The sequence below is a fragment of the Danio rerio genome, chromosome 1 (assembly GCF_052040795.2).
Source record: "Danio rerio strain M-AB ecotype USA chromosome 1, GRCz13ab, whole genome shotgun sequence".
In the NCBI taxonomy this organism is placed as follows: domain Eukaryota; kingdom Metazoa; phylum Chordata; class Actinopteri; order Cypriniformes; family Danionidae; genus Danio; species Danio rerio.
In genome coordinates, this window is record NC_141021.1 from 45,637,159 (window position 1) to 45,656,195 (window position 19,037).

The 19,037-nt window shown below is 34.4% G+C and overlaps 1 long non-coding RNA gene across 1 annotated transcript in view; it reads right to left on the reverse strand.

Moving 5' to 3' along the window:
• Positions 1–12,058, reverse strand: part of LOC141386144 (uncharacterized) — a 56,199-nt gene extending 44,141 nt beyond the window's left edge. Inside the window, exons 1-2 of the long non-coding RNA XR_015476865.1 lie at positions 11,844–12,058; positions 6,237–6,382 (exon numbers count right to left, since the gene is read on the reverse strand). This is a non-coding gene — a long non-coding RNA (uncharacterized LOC141386144). The remainder of the gene's footprint in view (positions 1–6,236; positions 6,383–11,843) is intronic.
• Between the last annotated feature and the right edge of the window lie 6,979 nt (positions 12,059–19,037).

The following is a 19,037-nucleotide window of genomic DNA, read 5'->3' on the forward strand; positions in this document are numbered from 1 at the left end:
TCTTTTTTAAATTGCTGGACAACATGATGTGAAATATGCTGCTGATATGCTGCAGATGAGAGAGTGTGTTTGCGTCTTCAAGTGGAAATACAGACATACTTTGACTTCATTGAGTGTAAAAATTTAAATATTACTGTGAACTGCAGTCTATGTCCAATCTCTAAAGAACTTTTGACTGCTTTTAACTCGACCAGCAACTTATTCAAGCACTTGAACAGAAAGCATTTTTAGACTCAGGCACCCAAAATCACTGCAACCCAGTTTATCCTAAACAGGCTCAATTGGATTTTTGTACAGAATCGGGAGTGAAGGTAACTTCTGAAAATTTAAAGCTGCTAATGAGGCCTTTCCAGCCTGATCTCACGAGGAAACATAAGTATTTTACGCTTCTTCAGTTTAGTAGCTAATTCGTACAAATTCGTACGAGTTCAGTCATACGAAAAGGTACGATTTTAAAAAGGAGGCGTGGCACCCAACCCCACCCCTAACCCCAACCTTCATTGGGTGATGAGCAAATAGTACTAAATTGTACGATTTAGCCACTAAATCAAAAAGTTATGAATTGCTGTGAGATTGCGTTGGCCTTTCACATGTTTAGTCTTTTATGCGCACAAGTTTTCTACAAAATGTCTTCTTTTGTGTTAAAAAAAGACTAACTAGTCACTTTAAATTTTTTGAATTTGTCAAGCTGCTGTGTTAAACCCCATGTAATGTTTTTCATTGAATTGTACATTATTGAAATAGCTGCAGTTTATTTATTTTTTTGTATTTTTTTATATATTTTATATGTTATAAAAGTAGGGGCAACATGGTGGTTCAGCGGTGGCTCACAGTAAGAAGGTCACTGGTTTTAGTCCTAGCTGGGTCAGTTGGCATTTCTGTGTGGAGTTTGCATGTTCTCCCCATGTTCGCGTGGGTTTCCTTAGGTTGCTCTGGTTTCCCCCACAAGTTCAAAAACGTGGTATAGTTGAATTGGGTGAGCTAAATTGTCCATAGTGTATGTGAATGAATGATTCCAGTAATGGGTTGCAGCTGGAAGTGCATCTGCTGCGTAAAACAAATGCAAGATAAGTTGGTGGTTCATTCCGCTGTGGCGACCCCTGATTAATAAAGGGACTACGCCGAAGATAAAATTAATGAAGGAATAAATGAATAATAGAGTAATTTCTAAAGGATCATGTGACTCTGAAGACTGAGTAATGAAGCTGAAAATTCATCTTTAAATTCACAAAAAATAAATGATTATAAATTACTTTTGAACATTTATTTAATAGTACAATAACATTTCAAGATTTTACAATTTGTACTGTATTTTTGATTAAATAAATGCAGCTTTGGTGAGCAGGATAAGCTTATTTTAAAACATTTAAAATCATACTGACCCCAAACTTTTGACCGGTGGTGTATATCGTTACATTATATTAGCTTCAGTTCAGTTTTTTGTAGAGTTGGGATTCACTTTATAGCTGGCTGCTATGCGTCATGGCTTATAATGCATTAATAAAGGCTTTTTTTTTTCAAATCTACATGGAGGGAATAAATTGTAGAACTGATTAAAAAGAAGGTACGGAACTTTATAGTAACCATGTAATTAAATTGGTTCTAAATCTTAGCATAATGATTGTAAATCCTAAACACCATAATTAACACAATAACTACTATGATTCACCCTACAACCTACTTTCCCTAAAATTATTAATTAAAAGGTGAGTAAAAACGGAACAAAAACCTATTAAAAATTACAAGTTGGCACTGAATGCCTTCCACAGTTAAGAATTTAATAGTACACATTGTCTGACATTTAACAATATGAAAAGAGCAAAAAAGATAGCCCAAATAAGCTAAAAGCAGCACAAGATGGAGAGCAGTAAGGTTATGTTTAGAACAACTTTAGAACTGACTTTATGTTCAATCGGATTGTGAATTACATTTGTAGGACATTTATAACAATATCTAACCTCTGAGATATATGAAAAACAGAAATTTCCTGTTTTACACACCGTTACACATAATATAATCCATTCACCTATTACTAAAATGATTCGTCCAAAGTAGCACAAGGAAATGATTAAGTTTGAGTGAATCCTTCCCATGCGTACGCTCTGTGTGAATGAAGTGAAGGTCTTTTCTTTGTGCTTGTTTTTCTAAGCACTTATGACATTTACTTCTAAAACCTTCACAGGAGTTTGGAGGCACAGCGAGGAGGCCAAACAAACACGGAAAGGCTCTTTATTTGCTTTAACCTCCTCCATGCTTTTGCATTAAATAGGTCAAAATCATCCATTTTTCATGGAACCCCGTAAAGAAGAAAGGCCCCTCAAACAGCTGCAGCATTTGCTCACTCCATGAGGAACATTTTGAAAGGTTTGAATAAGTAATGCTGTTTTAACATACATTAATTTTAATTCGGGTTCACCTGCCAAATTAATGCATAGCTTAATGATTGATTCCTTTTCATCATTCATCAGCAGGTGAGGAGAGTCCTTTTCACCACAAAAATAGGAAGGATGTACTTTCTTGAATGAAGTGCGCTGCCACCCACCCGGTTTTACAGAAGGTGTTTATTGAAAGTACACTTGAATTAGCAGTGTCTTTTTTATATATTTTAAATGTATTAAAATACAAATTAATGCATTGTAAGTGAAGGTTACTAGAGTTACTGCAATTAAACAGTCTTTTTCTGCATATTTGTTTTCATAGTTGTAATAAAGAACATATTAAGTTAACTGATCCGCTTCACTACTTTTAAAGTTACAAATTATCATTGAGTGTGCCTTAAATTTAACACTAGCGTTGTCTTAAAATTCGGATACCTTTTAGCCAGTCAAACATGAGACGCCTTCACTAAACCTCGGCTCTAAATGATAATTGGTTTTTGGCCCTTTATACAAAAAAGTTTGGCCAGTTTTGGTTTAGGGAGAAACAAATCACATGGAGATTCAAGACAATCACTCTGAATGCAAACCTTGGCCTCACTGTTTTTGCACTGGGAAAAGTTCATACTGTTCAAACCTTTTGTTAAATATTTAGTATTTAGTTTTTTTTTTTTTTAATTCTTTAGAATTCCTGTTTTTTATTGGTTAAAAAAAATATGTGTTTGATCAATTAATATAAAGTACTTTATCAATAAGGCCCAAATACATGTATTTTCGATATTATAATTCATTAAGTAATTTACAAAGTACTGATATAATGTAAATTGAAATGTATGTGTAAAGTTTATTTAAATTTTTTTAAGTCACTTTAAACAATAAAAAATCATGATTTAACATGACTTGTCCTGTTTTTTGCAAATGACTCAAATATATCAAGGTCTTACTAGGTATACTTGAAACACCAAGGCAGGTGTGTTGAGGCAAGTTGGGGCCTAACCCTGGAGGGCACCAGACCTCCAGGAACGAGATTGGTTTAGACTGATTCCGGATTATTCTAGGAGAGTGAATCATTCATAAAATATAGAGAAATGACTGATAAAAGTGAAATGTACAGTGTTAATGTACAGTGGATTATTGGGAAGTGAAAAGTATGTAAGTAGAAATTAAAAAATTAAATGTAAACAAAACTTTAGACTTCATTGTATAAATAATCCAATACAATCCACCTTTATTCAAGTTACAAATTATACAATTGCTTGTGCCTGAATACATTAACTCTCTTGTTAAGTCACAGGCCTTAAAAACACCTGCAAATTAAAAAAAAGAAATAGTAATACAGTTCCACAGGGACTTCAAAAACTTCACGTGGCTCTAGGTCAACTATAATCTCAACATTGCACATTCTGCGATGTGACTATTGCAGATGCACACATTGCGATATTGATGCTGAAAAGATTTATTGTGCAGCTATAATATAAACACATAGTTTATTAGAGGAGACAATCTAGAAACTGAAAAATTACACTGAAAACATGCTTAGCCACATTAAAGTGGATCAAATATTTGTTTTGAATATTACTAAAACTATTAAATACTATTTAAGGATTTATTTATTTTTTTTAGAAAACATTACATTCAGTTCACATTACAGCATAATATCTCACACTGTCTGTAACAAGTATTTTTAGTAAAGCATGCTAAAAGGCAGCTCTTTCCCTATGTTATATTATTAGGTCATGTTTAGAAAAGCTTATTTAATTATTGCTTTGTATTTAGTATAGATTTGGTGACAAAAACCTTGATGATAAAAAAGCAAACAGATTGCGGCATTGAAGTAAAGACTACAGTTCATTACAGTGCAGCTGATGACATATGGACTGTGAATGCAGCTAATTACAGTGACCATAAATCCCTAAAAATACTTAACAACTTATTTTTGTCTTTGGTACATTTCAGCAAGCACCCTCTCATCTTGTGGCAAGTACTACAGTAAGCAGAAGAGTGGTTAATTAGCTAATTAGCACTGAAGCGTACATATCTAGCTACGTATAATCCACTTGTTTTTTACTTCACCTCGATTTCTTCTCCACCAACCGCACATATTGCCTAAAACAACACCTTCAGTCAAGCAGAAATATATTAAATCCACTTACAAAACAAATATATTAAATGGTCATTAATTAGGATTACATCTTTTTTTTATCTTTAATAAGTATGCAATTGGTGGCATGGTGGCTCAGGTTAGCAATGTCACCTCAAAGGAAGAAGGGGACCGGCTGGGGACTTGAGTTTGCTTGCGTCTCTGGTTTCCCCAGTCTATAGACATGTGCTACAGTTGAAATTGAATAAACTAAATTGGCCATAGTGTACGAATGTGCGTGTGAATGAATGTTTCCCAGTATTCGGTTGCAGCTAGAAGGGCATCCGCTGTGTGAAACATATGCTGGAATAGATGGTGGTTTATTACACTGTGTCGACCCCTGATCAAGACTAAGCCGAAGGAAAATGAATGAATGAAGTTTGTAATGTTGCTGTTTGATTGTGAATTACAACGATCAAAGTTCAATGTAAAGGTAGATATTTCATTTTACCTAATTTGTTTTAAAAAGCCTACAATAAATACCTGAAAGGGACTACAAGCAGCCTCTTTTTGGGTTTGTGACATCTCAAATCCTAAAATTTACACAAATTCACCCCTTGGGTGTGATGTTTCATTATTAGTGAATCAAAACAGACTTGGTGTGTCTGCAATTGCATACTTCCATACTATACAGTACAGTATGCAATCCGAGTAGTACGTACAAATTCACAGAATTTGAGAAACAGTACGCGAGAAGAACCTAGATGACCTACTACTTCTGGCGAGATTCTAAAGTGCACATTCCATGGATGCTATGCTATCCCATAATGCTTCGTGAGAGAATTCATGAATGGGAGTCAAGCGACAGAACTGACGTGGGTAGGTCACGTGATCATCACAATGGATGTAGTACGTCCGAGTTAAATTCATACCGCTTACATTTATACTGCATAGAACATACTTTTTAAAAATAGTAGTAGTAGTAGTGGTAGCAGTAGTAGTAGTGGTGATAGTTGTAGTAGTAGTAGTAATAATAATAATAATAAATATTAAATAATATAAATATAAATAATAATACAAATATTTAAAATTAAAATACATAAAATATGATGTTTAATATGTTGCTTTCAAAAATTCAAGAACATCAATAGATTGAGGAAGACTTTCTAGCTCATCAATGGTCAATCCCATTTACCAATTTTTATATTAACCTTCCAATAGACCATTTTGAGCTCACAGTGACTCATGCACTTTCAGTGTCAGTATAAGCTAAACGATCTTCACGTTGGCACTGCAAGTAACACATCCAGACCTAAATTTGTACCCTCCCATCAACTTCCCAAATATACTGTGCTCGCTAAATGCATCTAAAAACCCTGTGACCACCTTTCTAAATCATTAGAGTGCTGTGTTAAAGCTCCCTGGGCTTTTAGAGCACAACTCCTGCCACCAAAAACCCAAATTATGCCCACACACAGTAAGTACGCATTTCATTTTCTGTCACACAATGCCAGACTGCACCAGGTTACCTCATACGCTCATTTAAACCATCTTTAGCTATTTTTTTCACCACTATAACAGTAAACTGAGGTGTATTTAAGGCACTCTTAAATCACAAAGTAACAAGCCTGCAGTCGTAGGGCGGGGTGGATGGTGTAGAGACAGTATTTACAGGACTCTTGTCCTCGTGTGAGATTTGTGACTCGAGACTTGCTATCAAAACACTTCCGAATGAATCACGCCCCACCACCAAGCCATTTTTCCTTCCTCCAATCTCATACCTTCTCCCGCGGGGACATACTTCACATTCGGCACTGTCTTCTTTACCGGCTGCCACTCTAGAGATGGGTTTGTGGAAAGGAAGTATTGGTACCGGTGAGTCCCATTAGCCAGACTCCCATGGGGGTCGTCGATTTCTCCAGGGATTCTGAAAAACATGAGGAGCATGTTGTAATAATCATTTTCGCACTGCCAAACATTGAATATCTGCACAGCTGTTGGGGAAAATGCGTGCGTGCGATTCTCCGGGTGTGCTTTCTTTAAATAACATCTTATTCATGGTTTGCATTCTGGATTCTGGTGTAACGTTTCAGACACTGCTTAGCATTTTTGCTTGTATGCAATAGTATAATAATAGTAGGCATATCATAATAACAAAACTTTCATAAAACATAGGAAAACTGAAAATATACTAAAGTGCGCTGGCTCAGTGGTTAGCACTGTCACCTCACAGCAGAAAGGTTGCTGGGTGCTCCGTTTCCCCCACAGTCCAAAGACATGTGCTATAGATGAATTGAGTAAACAGAATTGGCTGTAGTGTATAAATGTGTATGTGAATGCAAGAGTGTATGTGTGTTTCCCTATACTGGGCTGCGGCTGGAAGGGCATCTGCTGTGTAAAATATATGCCGGACTAGTTGGCGGTTTATTCCACTGTGGCGAACCCTGATAAATAATAGACTAAGCGGAAGGAAATTGAATGAATTCTAAAGTGCTTAGCATAGGGCTGCGCGATAAAATTGGTATAGATATTTACTAACTGAACGGCATTGTCAATATCAATAAAAAATATTCGGTATGTAGTTTTAGTATAAAGGCAATATTTGTATTAAAATGTGGCTGCTGAGTACGCACTTTGGAAGCAGTGCCAAAAAGCTTTGCATGCAAGTTTGTCATTTCCAATGGAGGCTCGTGTCTTGCACGACTCGCATATAGGAGCGATGTGCACAGGTTGTGCAAGAGGCACGCACATGAACCATGCACATTTTCCAGGCGTACCTAAAAACCATCTAAATTTTTTCGAATACCCCCTGAACACACCGCGATTCATGCAAGTAGAACCAACCAATCTGCTTTACACTTTGTATAGAATATATGCATTTCAGTAACAGCAGACTAATTACCTCAGACAAACACAACACACCCAAACACTGCAGTGTTTTTTACTTTTCCCAATAAACTTGCATCGGAGCTCCAGCAACGATTGGTTCGTTTGTCATCCTCTGACAAAATGGTTGATGGTCACCTAGTTACGAGAGATGCTAGGGGAGTGCAATTCCTTTTGTACAGTAAATGGTCAATGGATACACGTGCACACACTTGTCACTTCAAGTCAGAATAAAAACACATGCAAAAATGAGTGCCGTATAGAAGCAGTGAGGAGATTGTAAATTTTAAAAAATGGATAAGGATGTCGCCAGAGTGGCTTTTTGGTTTCTTTTCTTGTGCATCCTAGCCACTAGCACTCCATCTGAAAAGATTTTTCAGCATAGCGGGTAATATAGTCAATCAACTTCACAATTTGTAATGTTCAATTTGTATTTGAATAGTGATGGTTAGTTGCTTTACTTGAAAGCTCAGATTTGATTATTATAATTAGTGTTGTTAACAGAGTTTGAGGTTTACTCTATCATTATTATATACACCTTACGAATGTTGATCTACCTTCCCTATTGCACACAGTTTTTATAATTTTTTTTATTTTATTTATCAAGTTTAATTCTCTTTGTGTTTATTTTATTATAAAGTGATCAAATATTTTATTTAAATATTTTTGTTTTCACTACTAACACTACTAAAACTATTTGCCTTAGTAATGTCGGTATATTAAAGTGGTTAAATAAATAAAAAAATCCTTATGTTATTAATTAATGATAGCGAATGATATGAAACATAAATTTTGAGTTTCAGTTCTATTTAGTTTATCGCAGGGCTGCACAATTGATCTAAATTATGGAAATGTCACAAATGTGGATATCATAGTATAATATGCATATTGCTGTGGTTTGCTATAACCGAGTAATTTAATACGAGTATTTTTGTGTGCCTGCCAATAGCAGACTCTCTGAAAGACTTCTCGGTACATCAGACAATGTAGTTACACACATCTCTGCAAGCAAGCAGAGTGAACATGCTGGTTTTCTGGACAAAAATATGTAATGATTTTAGTAGAAATATGACCAAACAAGCCATTTTTGGGAAAGCAGTAAGACTGCAAAAGCAAAAGCTCAACTATGTTTCAAGTGTTTTAGTTTTTCTCATTACTCTTGATGCTTTCAGGTTAATGAATCTGCAGGATACCAGTGAACCAAAATGTTGCCTATATTTACTTTTATATTATATTACTACAACTATTATTATTATTATTATTGTTATTAGTTTTGTTTATGTTCTTAAAATATCTGATCTGTTAATTGCAACAGCAAAAACGTGGCTGGAGTGGTAAGAGGTGCTTTATTATATAAATAATGTGAAACATCTTGGTGATAACCTTTTTAAAAAATTTGTATCACATATCAAATATCGCAGTATTCTGCATACTATCACATTTCACATTTTCTTCTAGTATTGCACAGCCTATTGTAATTGTATTGTAAGTCAGTGGCAAAGAGAACATGTACTTCTTACTAATAAACAAGCAAGCAATGCAGTACAATTTGGTGTATTTAGCTTTATTTAAAGACAACTTATTTAAAGATACCATTTACAAAGTATTTACAGATTTGTTTTGGTAAATGCTGTCTCGTTAATGTATCAGCAATTACAATCTGTAGATTTAAATCAAAACTAGCTCTGTTTAATTAATTCATGTTTGCATAAATGATTAACCCTGTACATAAAGTTCTTTCTGTTTGGCTGTTAAATGTCAGAACTAGAAATAATATTTCGACAGCACTGAAAACACAACAAATTATGTTTAATAACATTAATATGCTGTGCATAAATGACTACACACTATTTTGACAATGAATATTTTCATCCATTTATGCAGCGAAAGTAGGTAATATAATTTGGTGCATTTTAGCATTATTTTTGGTTTATTCAATTGATTTATTAAATGGAGATATTTATTAACAATTATATTTTAGATAATACATAATAATTCCTTACATTTATAGTTTTCTTTTCAAGACACTCAAAGCAATTTACACAATTTTGAGAGGAATCTCCTCATCCACATATTGTGTGCCAATCAATTAGGGGGGTTAGGACCCACTTAGACTGCAAGATGAAAACCCCCTGCTGGCCTCACTAACACCATTTCCAGCACCAAACTAGCTTTCCGTGTAGTCTCCCTTCCAGGTACCGACCCAGCGCAGCCCTGCTTAGCTTTAGTGGGCGACCATGTGTGAGTTGCAGAGCTAGCTGACGGCTAGAATTCAATTAATTTAAAAGTTAAAATTAATGTGAAATATTGCCAAAAATGTATTAACTTTAAATTTATTTATATTTTTATTTATGTATTGATTTTTGCTCTTTTAAAAATTTTATTCTATATTTTTCCCTTAACATAAATTTTGGCTACTGATTTTTGGACCATAATCACTTATTATTCTGTTAGATTTGCTCCAGATTTGGCTTCAGTACTGACTAATCTAATGTATAAGCGCTAATATAATATTGTAAAGCATCCTATAGAAAACATTCATTTAAATTATGTATTTACTCTTATATGTTGAGCACTATATACCATAAACAATGCTTTACTAATATTATATATTATTAGGCCTGTCACAATACCTTTTTTTGTTGTATGATATAGTGCATGAAAATATATTATATACATTTTAAGACCATTTTATGTCACTCATTATATAACACCAGAAGGACAATATAATGTCATCACAATGCAAGTACACTGTTTCAAAGAACACATAATATTTCATTCTTAAGAATATTTAATTTTAGCCTAAAAACATTTTAATTTTTAGTCATTGGAATCATAATGTGAAAACGAATCTTAAATAAATAATAATAAATCGTCACCTTAGAATTATAAGGTTTTTGTCAAAATTAAGTTATTGACATATTTTTATTAAATGACAACTTGTTTACATTATGGGATGTTTTGATGTTTTTTTTATAAGTTGTTTACATTTAAAGACTGTATTTTAAAAACAAATGTTACACACATACTGGAACGCAAAAACTTTGGAGCTCAATATCTCAAAATCATTCAGAACGCAAATAAAACCTTATTCCAAGATGACGAAACGTTAACAAAAAAGTGCAAGGTAAAAAGTAAAAGAGGCTGCGATATCTGATACCAGATCTATTTTCAGTTGTCAGACACCCACATAAAACTATTCTAAAGTATTTTATAGTAGATACTAGGGTGTTTCTTTAACTATACTGACACTGACACCTCCAGTAGAGATAGAGATGTTGCACAATCAGCTAAAATGTTGCTAGAATTGTTTTTTATGTATGGGCGATTTATATTGCATCACTAAAAATGATTGAGGTCATGTCCATGTGTTGTGCGATAAGTCAATATATTAATTACTGTGACTAGATGTTATGGGAAACTGGCAAGCATCTTGACCCACATCTTACTTCTTTGATTTCACTAATGGCAATGTGTATAGCTGGCTGAAGGCAAAACAATCCTAATTGTTTTAAACTCACAGATGTGTGAGTGTCTATGATCCTGACTGGAGGGAACTGTTTGAGAGCAGGAAGGAATAATATAAAAGCCAGGCATGCATATAGTGAAAGGGGCAGAAAAGAAAGTGTCTGCACAGGAGAGAGAGAGAGAGAGAGAGAGAGAGAGAGAGAGAGAGAGAGAGAGAGAGAGAATTGTTTGGTTGAATAAATGCATAGTTTTTTTTTTCTTCTTCTTCTTTTTTTGGCAAAGATGCTGAATTGGAGGCAGAACAGCACCACCTAGCATTTCCAACCTTACAACAAAATAAACAAACCCGTAAAGGTCAATATGTTTACTCCTAATTATGGCCATAAGCACAGAGATTTAAAAATAATCAGCCCATATATACACACAAATGCTGCAATATAGTATTATGCTTCTTTCTGTAATATTCAGAGATAACTTAAAGCCCAGTTATTTCGATTTTATTTTAGTATACAGTATGCACATATTATTCTAGGATCATGTGTATCCCTTTCTCAAACAAACAGTTATGAGTCTTATATGAAGCATTTGATTTGCAGTATAACAATATAAAATAATATGAAGCAGTGCCTCAAATATTGTCTCTGGGTAAATATATTTCAATTGTTGACTCTGCATATGTGATATTATACTGTGACCTCTACATTGACATATTGTCTAATGTTTTATGATAACGGAAAGAAAAATTAAACATCACATATCAAGTAACTTAACCTAATTAAACATATACAGTACTTCAGCAGTAACCAGCTTGCTAAATATAAACATTGTTAGCATTATGGTGTATTGTGTTGGCAGAGGAGAAATAGTCATTCCATTTGCATTTGCACTATTAACATTGTGTGCTCTATTATTTTTTTAACAACATATTAACATTATCAAATTAACATGTAGCTAATGGCATTAAGCTTAAAGGTAATGATAGCACCAAAACTAATCAAACCCGAATTACTAATGTAATATGATGTAATACTCACCGACAGTTACGTTTGGATCCCCATTTTGTTCGTTTCGTTTTAATCCAAATCTATCAAGCTCCGATAAAAGCTCACAGACTCATTTACTATAAACAACAAATCAACAAATTTGACGGTTTATGTAAAGAAAACGCTTAAACCTTGAGCCGTTATCGACTGATTGTTACTTAACGTTATTATTTTTCTCCATTGTAGCTCTCAGGCCCAGGTGTACAGTATGCCATTAATTAATGACGTCAAAATTTGCGCACCATTTTTGTAGTCTTAAGTATCAATTGTAGTCCATTTTATGGTTTGGAGTTCACAACTTCACAGGTTATCACATATAATAAATATACTTATTGTAATTAAAAGTATTTGATTAAAAAGTCATGCTTTCTTTCTTGTTCAACATTTTGCACAAAGTCACAGTCACCAAAAATACAGCTGTACAGAAAACAATATGCAATAAGAACAATATGACAAAAAAGTCATTAAACGTTTTAAACATTTAAACTTATTTCATCTTGTTTATTAATTCGTTCGTTTTCTTTTCGGCTAGTCCCTTTATTAATTCGGGGTTGCCACAGCGGAATGAACCGTCAACTTATCCAGCACATGTTTTACGCAGTCGATGCCCTTCCAGCTGCAACCTGGGAAACTAGGAAACTATTTCATCTTGTCCAAAACATAAAATATGAGCAGATTTATGTTAATGCTTTATATTTATTTGTTTGATCCAGTCACGTGCAGTTTTATCAATGTTATAAAAGTAAAAAATAAAGGTAAAGTAGGCATAGTTTATTTATTTAACTTCGGTTTGGCACTGTCACAGTGTAAAACTAAAAAACACTGTGACTAACAAACACATCACATTGCACTCATACATAAAATACATACTTTTAAACATGGACCTTTGTGTTATTTGTATTGTGCATGTGTGTGTTTGTGTAATGTGTATATGTTGTTTTTCTGTCCAGATTAGCATTGTGTTTATGTAAAAATTTCACTTATGTCAAACAATAGCCCATATCAACACTGAAATAACCACAGACACATTTTCTTTCAAACTTCATTTATTAACCAAACATAAAGAGTTTACATATACTTACCAGTTTCCATTTCTCAGCACCAACCTGTTAACCGTTCAAACAAAGCCATTTATTCAGATTTTTCCCGCCTTCACTTTGGAGCAGCCATTTTCCATAACATCATCAGGGTCACAACCCCCTGGTCAGTAAATAAAAATCACAGTTTTGTTGTTTAAATTTGTATTGTTTATTTGTTGTGTTGTATTTTGAGTTTTGTATGCATATTCATTTACTTGCATTAATTTATATTTCTGTTGAATATCTTTTTATGTATTTTTTTGTATACATGGTAACCCACTACCAGTAAAATGGTTTACCCATGGGCGGGGCCAATACAATAAAATGGCCCCAAGCATTGGAGTGGGTAGTTGTAGGAGGAGGTTGTGTTTGTGTCAGTATTGTTAACAGATTTTGTTCAGGTCATTTACTTGATTTAGCTGAGCAAGCCTGTATATACATTGTAAATATTGAATAGTTTATTTTTCTTTATTGTTGTTTTGTCACTTTCACCTGTTTTGCTGGATTTTTGTTTTCACTTTGTGTAAATAAATCACTCTTCACTTTCACCAGCGGCTTCTGTGACACTTTTTTGCCTCCATCCACCCGGTCAATCGTAACAGGCACTAACCAAAGTGCTTAACAAAACCATCACACATTCTAAAACGGTAAAATAACAATAAAAGTAATAATGAGAATACTAGTAAGATAGCAACAATGCACAATGTGGATTAAAAGGCTGGAAAGTCAATAAAATATAAATGTGTCTTAAGTCTGGACTTAAAAACAAAAATAGAAGAAGCACTTGTAATGTCCGGTGGCAGCTGGTTTCACAAACGTGGAGCAGTGACTGCAGAGGATCTCCTTTCAGTTTATGTCGTGACAGAAGAGTCTGTAGTAAAACTTTATTTGACAACCTAAGAGACAGAGAAGTTGAATGTAAATTAATACAATCAGAAATATAAGAAGGTGCTTGCACATTCAGTGCTTAAAAACAATAAATAAAATATTGAACTGTATTCTAAAATTAAAAGGAAGCCAGTCCAAAGAAGAGATGCTAAAACTTGTGAAATATGAGCATGTTTTTGGCACCTGTTAAAAGGTACCATTTTGACACCAACTGCAATTATGCCAATGAACATTGGGAGACCAATATATAAGGAATTACGACTAGATGTGATAAAATCATGTATGACTTTTTCTAAATCTCGAACAGAAAGTATGGATTTAAGTCTGGAGATGATCCTCAGCTGATTTGAACTATTCTTAATGACTGAGCTAATTTGTTGAGCTAATTTGAGCTAATTGTTAAACAAATTAGTTTTTCTATGACCGTAAACTGTAGAATGAATCAATCTAATCAATCCATTTAAATTTAACTTTTTTTTTCTACCAACTTTACCAAAGATTGAAATTAAAATAATTAAAATACAAATAAATAAATAAAAGAAGTAAAGAAATAAAATAAATAAATGAAGAATAAAATAATTTTTTAATAAAAAAAAAGCATTTTAAGGTCAAACTTTTTTTCCATTAGTCTACAGACCAAACCATCGCTATACAATAACTTGCCTAATTACCCTATCCTGCCTAGCTAACCTAATTAACCTAGTTAAGCCTTTAAATGTCTCTTTAAGCCTTATAGAAGTGTCTTGAAACATGTCTAGTCAAATATTATTTACTGTCATCATGGCAAAGATAAAATAAATCAGTTATTAGAAATAAGTAATTAAAACTATTATGTTTAGAAATGATTTAAAAAAATATTTTCTCTGTTAAACAGAAATTGGGGAATAAAAATAAACAGAGGGCAAATAATTCAGGGGGGTTATTAATTCTGATTTCAACTGTATATCAAATTGATTAACTGACCAAAATAATGAATATATTGTACTGTGTCATACATTCTGCATTAAAAAAATACATTATGTATCATAAAAAGCCAACTGCAGCAATACTATAGTGTGGTCTCCTTAATGATTTTTAATCACTATGCAGTATCATCCTTTGATCCTTCAGTCTCCATTTAAGCCTTTTAGCTATGAGTGGATTTCTATGCAGCGTCACCTGCACAGCTTATTAGGTAGCCTTAGTCTATTCAGAGGATTATGAGGCCAAAATGGAAACAGCAAGGTCTAAAAAAGCTTGGAACTCAACCAACAACCTGCAGCTCACACTGTTATTGTAAATACAGTAGTAAGTAAAGGCAGGGAGACACGTCCAAGTAGGCCATCTGATTTATGAGGATGACTAACTGTAATTTAGGCTATGTCGTTGATGAAGATGTGTTTGGCAAACAGAGGATATGAACTTAGTCAAGAAATTACACTGAAAAATAAGGTTGAGCTGAAGGAATCATCACACTGTGAATCAATTTGGGCTGGCACTTTATTTAATGGCTAATTCAGATTAATTGCATTAATTAAGGCATTCAAAAAGACATTAGAAAAAGCCGTTTTACAGAAATGCTAGCCAAATTTTTTTAGCCGGCCACTTTATTAGGTACACCTGTCCAACTGCTTGTTAACGCAAATGTCTAATGAGCCAATCACATGGCAGCAATTTTTTAATGCAATTAGGCACATAGACATGGTCAAGACGATTTGCTGAAGTTCAAACCGAGCATCAGAATGGCAAAGAAAGATGATTTAAGTGACTTTGAATGTGGCATGGTTGTTGCTTCCAGATGGGCTGGTCTGAGTATTTCAGAAAATGCTGATCTACTGGGATTTTCATGTAAAACCATCTCCAGGGTTTGCAAGGAATGGTCTGAAAAAGAGAAAACATTCAGTGAGTGGCAGTTCTGTGGGCACACATGCATTGTTGATGCCAGAGGTCAGAAAATAATGACCTGACTGGTTTAGAAACTGAGGCTCCAGTTCGCACAGGCTTACCAAAATTGGACAATAGAAGATTGGAAAAATGTTGCCTTGTCTGATGAGTCTCGATTTCTGCTGCGACATTCAGATGGTTAAATCAGAATGTAGCATCAACAACATGAAACATGGATCCATCTAGCCTTGTCTCAACGGTTCAGGCTGCTGGTGGTGGTGATGTAATGGTGTGGGGGATATTTTCTTGGCACACTTTGAGCCCATTAGTACCAATTGAGCATCACCACAGCCTACCTGAGTATTGTTGCTGACCAGGTCCAGCCCTTTATAACCACAGTTTACCCATGTTTTGATGGCTACTTCCAGCAGAATTATACACCATGTCATAAAGCGCAAATCCTCTCAGACTGGTTTCTTGAACATGGCAATGAGTTCACTGGACTCAAATGGCCTCCACAGTCACTAGATCTCAATGCTATAGAGCATCTCTTTGATGTATTGGAACGGGTAATTCGCATCATGGATGTGCAGCTGACAAATCTGCAGCAAATGCGGGATGCTATCATGTCACTATTTACCAAAATCTCTGTAATATTTCCAGTACCTGGTTGAATCTATGCCACGAAGGATTAAGGCAGTTATGAAAGCAAAAGGGAGTAACCAAGTACTAGTAAGGTGTACCTAATAAAGTGGCCAGGGAGTGTTTTTCTTACTATTAAAAAAGACAACAAAACAACATATTTGAAAAAGAGACATATTAAAAAAAGACAACATATGTGCAAACAAATGTTAAAAACAGTTTAATTTATTCAAATTTTCACAACTAAACATTAACAACATTAATAAGTCTCAATAACACATAATATATTTATGTGTATATATACACACACACACACACACTCACACAGTCACACACAGTCACACACACACACACACACACACACACACACACACACACACACACACACACACACACACACACACACACATACACACACACACTTTTCTTTTGCTAACCGTTTCTGCTAAAAACAGTCAAGGAATGATTCATACTTAAACTTCATAAACACAATTAATGTTGTCAAGCCTGTTCAATTGCATGGGATCCAAGAAAAGCAATATGACTAGTGTAACAATTGTTACACAAACCTCAAGCCTTCATGTGCACCAAAAAAGCTATTTCATTTCATTAAATCTATTTCTTTTCCGTATTTCTGTAATTAGTGAAATAATTTTTGTTTTAACTGCAAACCGAAGAATTATACAACTTATATTTAAGACATCTGATTAATAAAAGCCATCTAGTTAATATGGTGTCAACACCAGCACTATATATACACTATATATAGCTTTAACATTTCATGAAGCCTTTCACGTTCAGAATGTTTCATACGTGCACATACATAATGAGCGGTGTGACATTTTCACTTAAGCACATATATAACGTTTTATAAAGGAGGAATAATGTGATATTCTGCAAAGCCATGGCATATACTTTATAGTGTCAGGTGTCTAATGGTTCATGAAAGATCTTCCAGAGGCACAGAACCAGGAACCTGCCAGTTTAGAGTCCAGGAAACTGCCATAAGCATCTCTGAACTCTAAATTTTGCATGCACTTCACAGAAAATGAGGTTCAGTCTTCGGAGCGACAAGATGGAAATTCACATTACCAACAATGACAATGAGAAAGTTGCAGCAGGTGTGTACCATCTCACACTGCCATAGCTGTGGGCTATTAGATTACCCAGCCACAAGCCAAGTAGACTTTTACAGGGTGTTCACGGCCAGCGGCGCAAGGTCAGGAGTCTTTAACTGAAGCTGTTCTTCATTGAATTCCTTCTTCATCATGAAAAGTCACACTTGGTTTCTTTGACAGTTTCTCTCTTTGGTCTGCTCTGCATTTCACTTTAAAATGGAACATCTAAGTCTCCTCTAAAGTGTTATGCAAGATGTTGTGCTATTTTTCAACATTAAAATCAAATATATTTGCTGCAGGTTGGAAGAAAATGTCGAAGGGCAATGGCTGTAGACAAGGAGATGATGGAAAATAGGCCATCGTGTCTCTAAGAATGGTGGAAAAGTGATGGAAAGTCTGAGAAGTGCCGACAGCAGGAGACCAGGCTGGATTGTAAATGTATCTTTACTAAGTTTAATCTCTGAACTTAAAGAAAAAGTTAGGCCAAAAATAGAATAACTGTTCCCTTAGCTTAGCTTTAGAAATAGGTTCAACACTGATACCTGTGCATACAGTTTTCAGCTTACAAAAATGGAACATCAAATGTTTTGGTCTTTTTCACACAAATTATGATTATGGGGCAAAATAACATTTTGCACCATACTAGATATAATACTAATAATAATATGTTTTACCATAGTTTAAGATTTGTAAACAAAGACATTTTTAACTTTTGCTTCTCAATTCAGTAAACAATTTATTTACATAGCACATTTCATGCACAATGGTAATTCAAAGTGCTTTACATAAACAGGAATATAGGAAACAAGAAAATAAAAATAATTAAAAGTGATTAAAAATAGATAAAAACATATTAAAATGTGTTAAAACATGTTATAAAAGAATGAAAAAGAAGAGAAAGACATTTTAGTGCAATGTGTTGGATGTAGCCCAGTGCTCAGTCAGTAAAGGCACAGCTAAACAGATGTGTTTTAAGTCTTGTTTTGAATGTGCCTAATGTTGGAGCACATCTGATCATTTGTAGAAGCTGATTCTAGCAGCAGGGGGCATAATAGCTGAAGGTTGATTAACCCTGCTTTGACTGAACTCTTTGAATTTCTAATTTACTTGATCCTAATGATCTGAGTGATCTTTTAATTTTGTATTCAGGGATCTTTTCTGTAATGTAATGCCAATTAGTGATTTATAGACAAGTAGAAATATTTAAAATCTATTCTGAATGTAACTGGGAGCCCGTGTAAAGACCTGAGGACAGGTGTCATGTGCTCTCATTTACTTGGTTCTGGTCAGAATCCTGGCAGCAGCGTTCTGGATGAGTTGCAACTGTATGACTTTCTTTTTGGGAAGGCCAATGAGGAGTCCATTACAGTAAGCCAGTCTCAAAGACTTCACTGGAAACAAACCTTCTGATTCTTGCAATGTTTTGAGATGATAGTATACTGATTTCATTACTACTTTGACATGACTATTGAAACTCATATCTGACTCCAGAATCACACCAAGATTCTCAACCTTATTTTTTGTTGTTTGACCCTTAGAAGGTACGCATTTACCTTGAGAACCTCACCTCTGTTCGCAAACAATGCAACCCAATG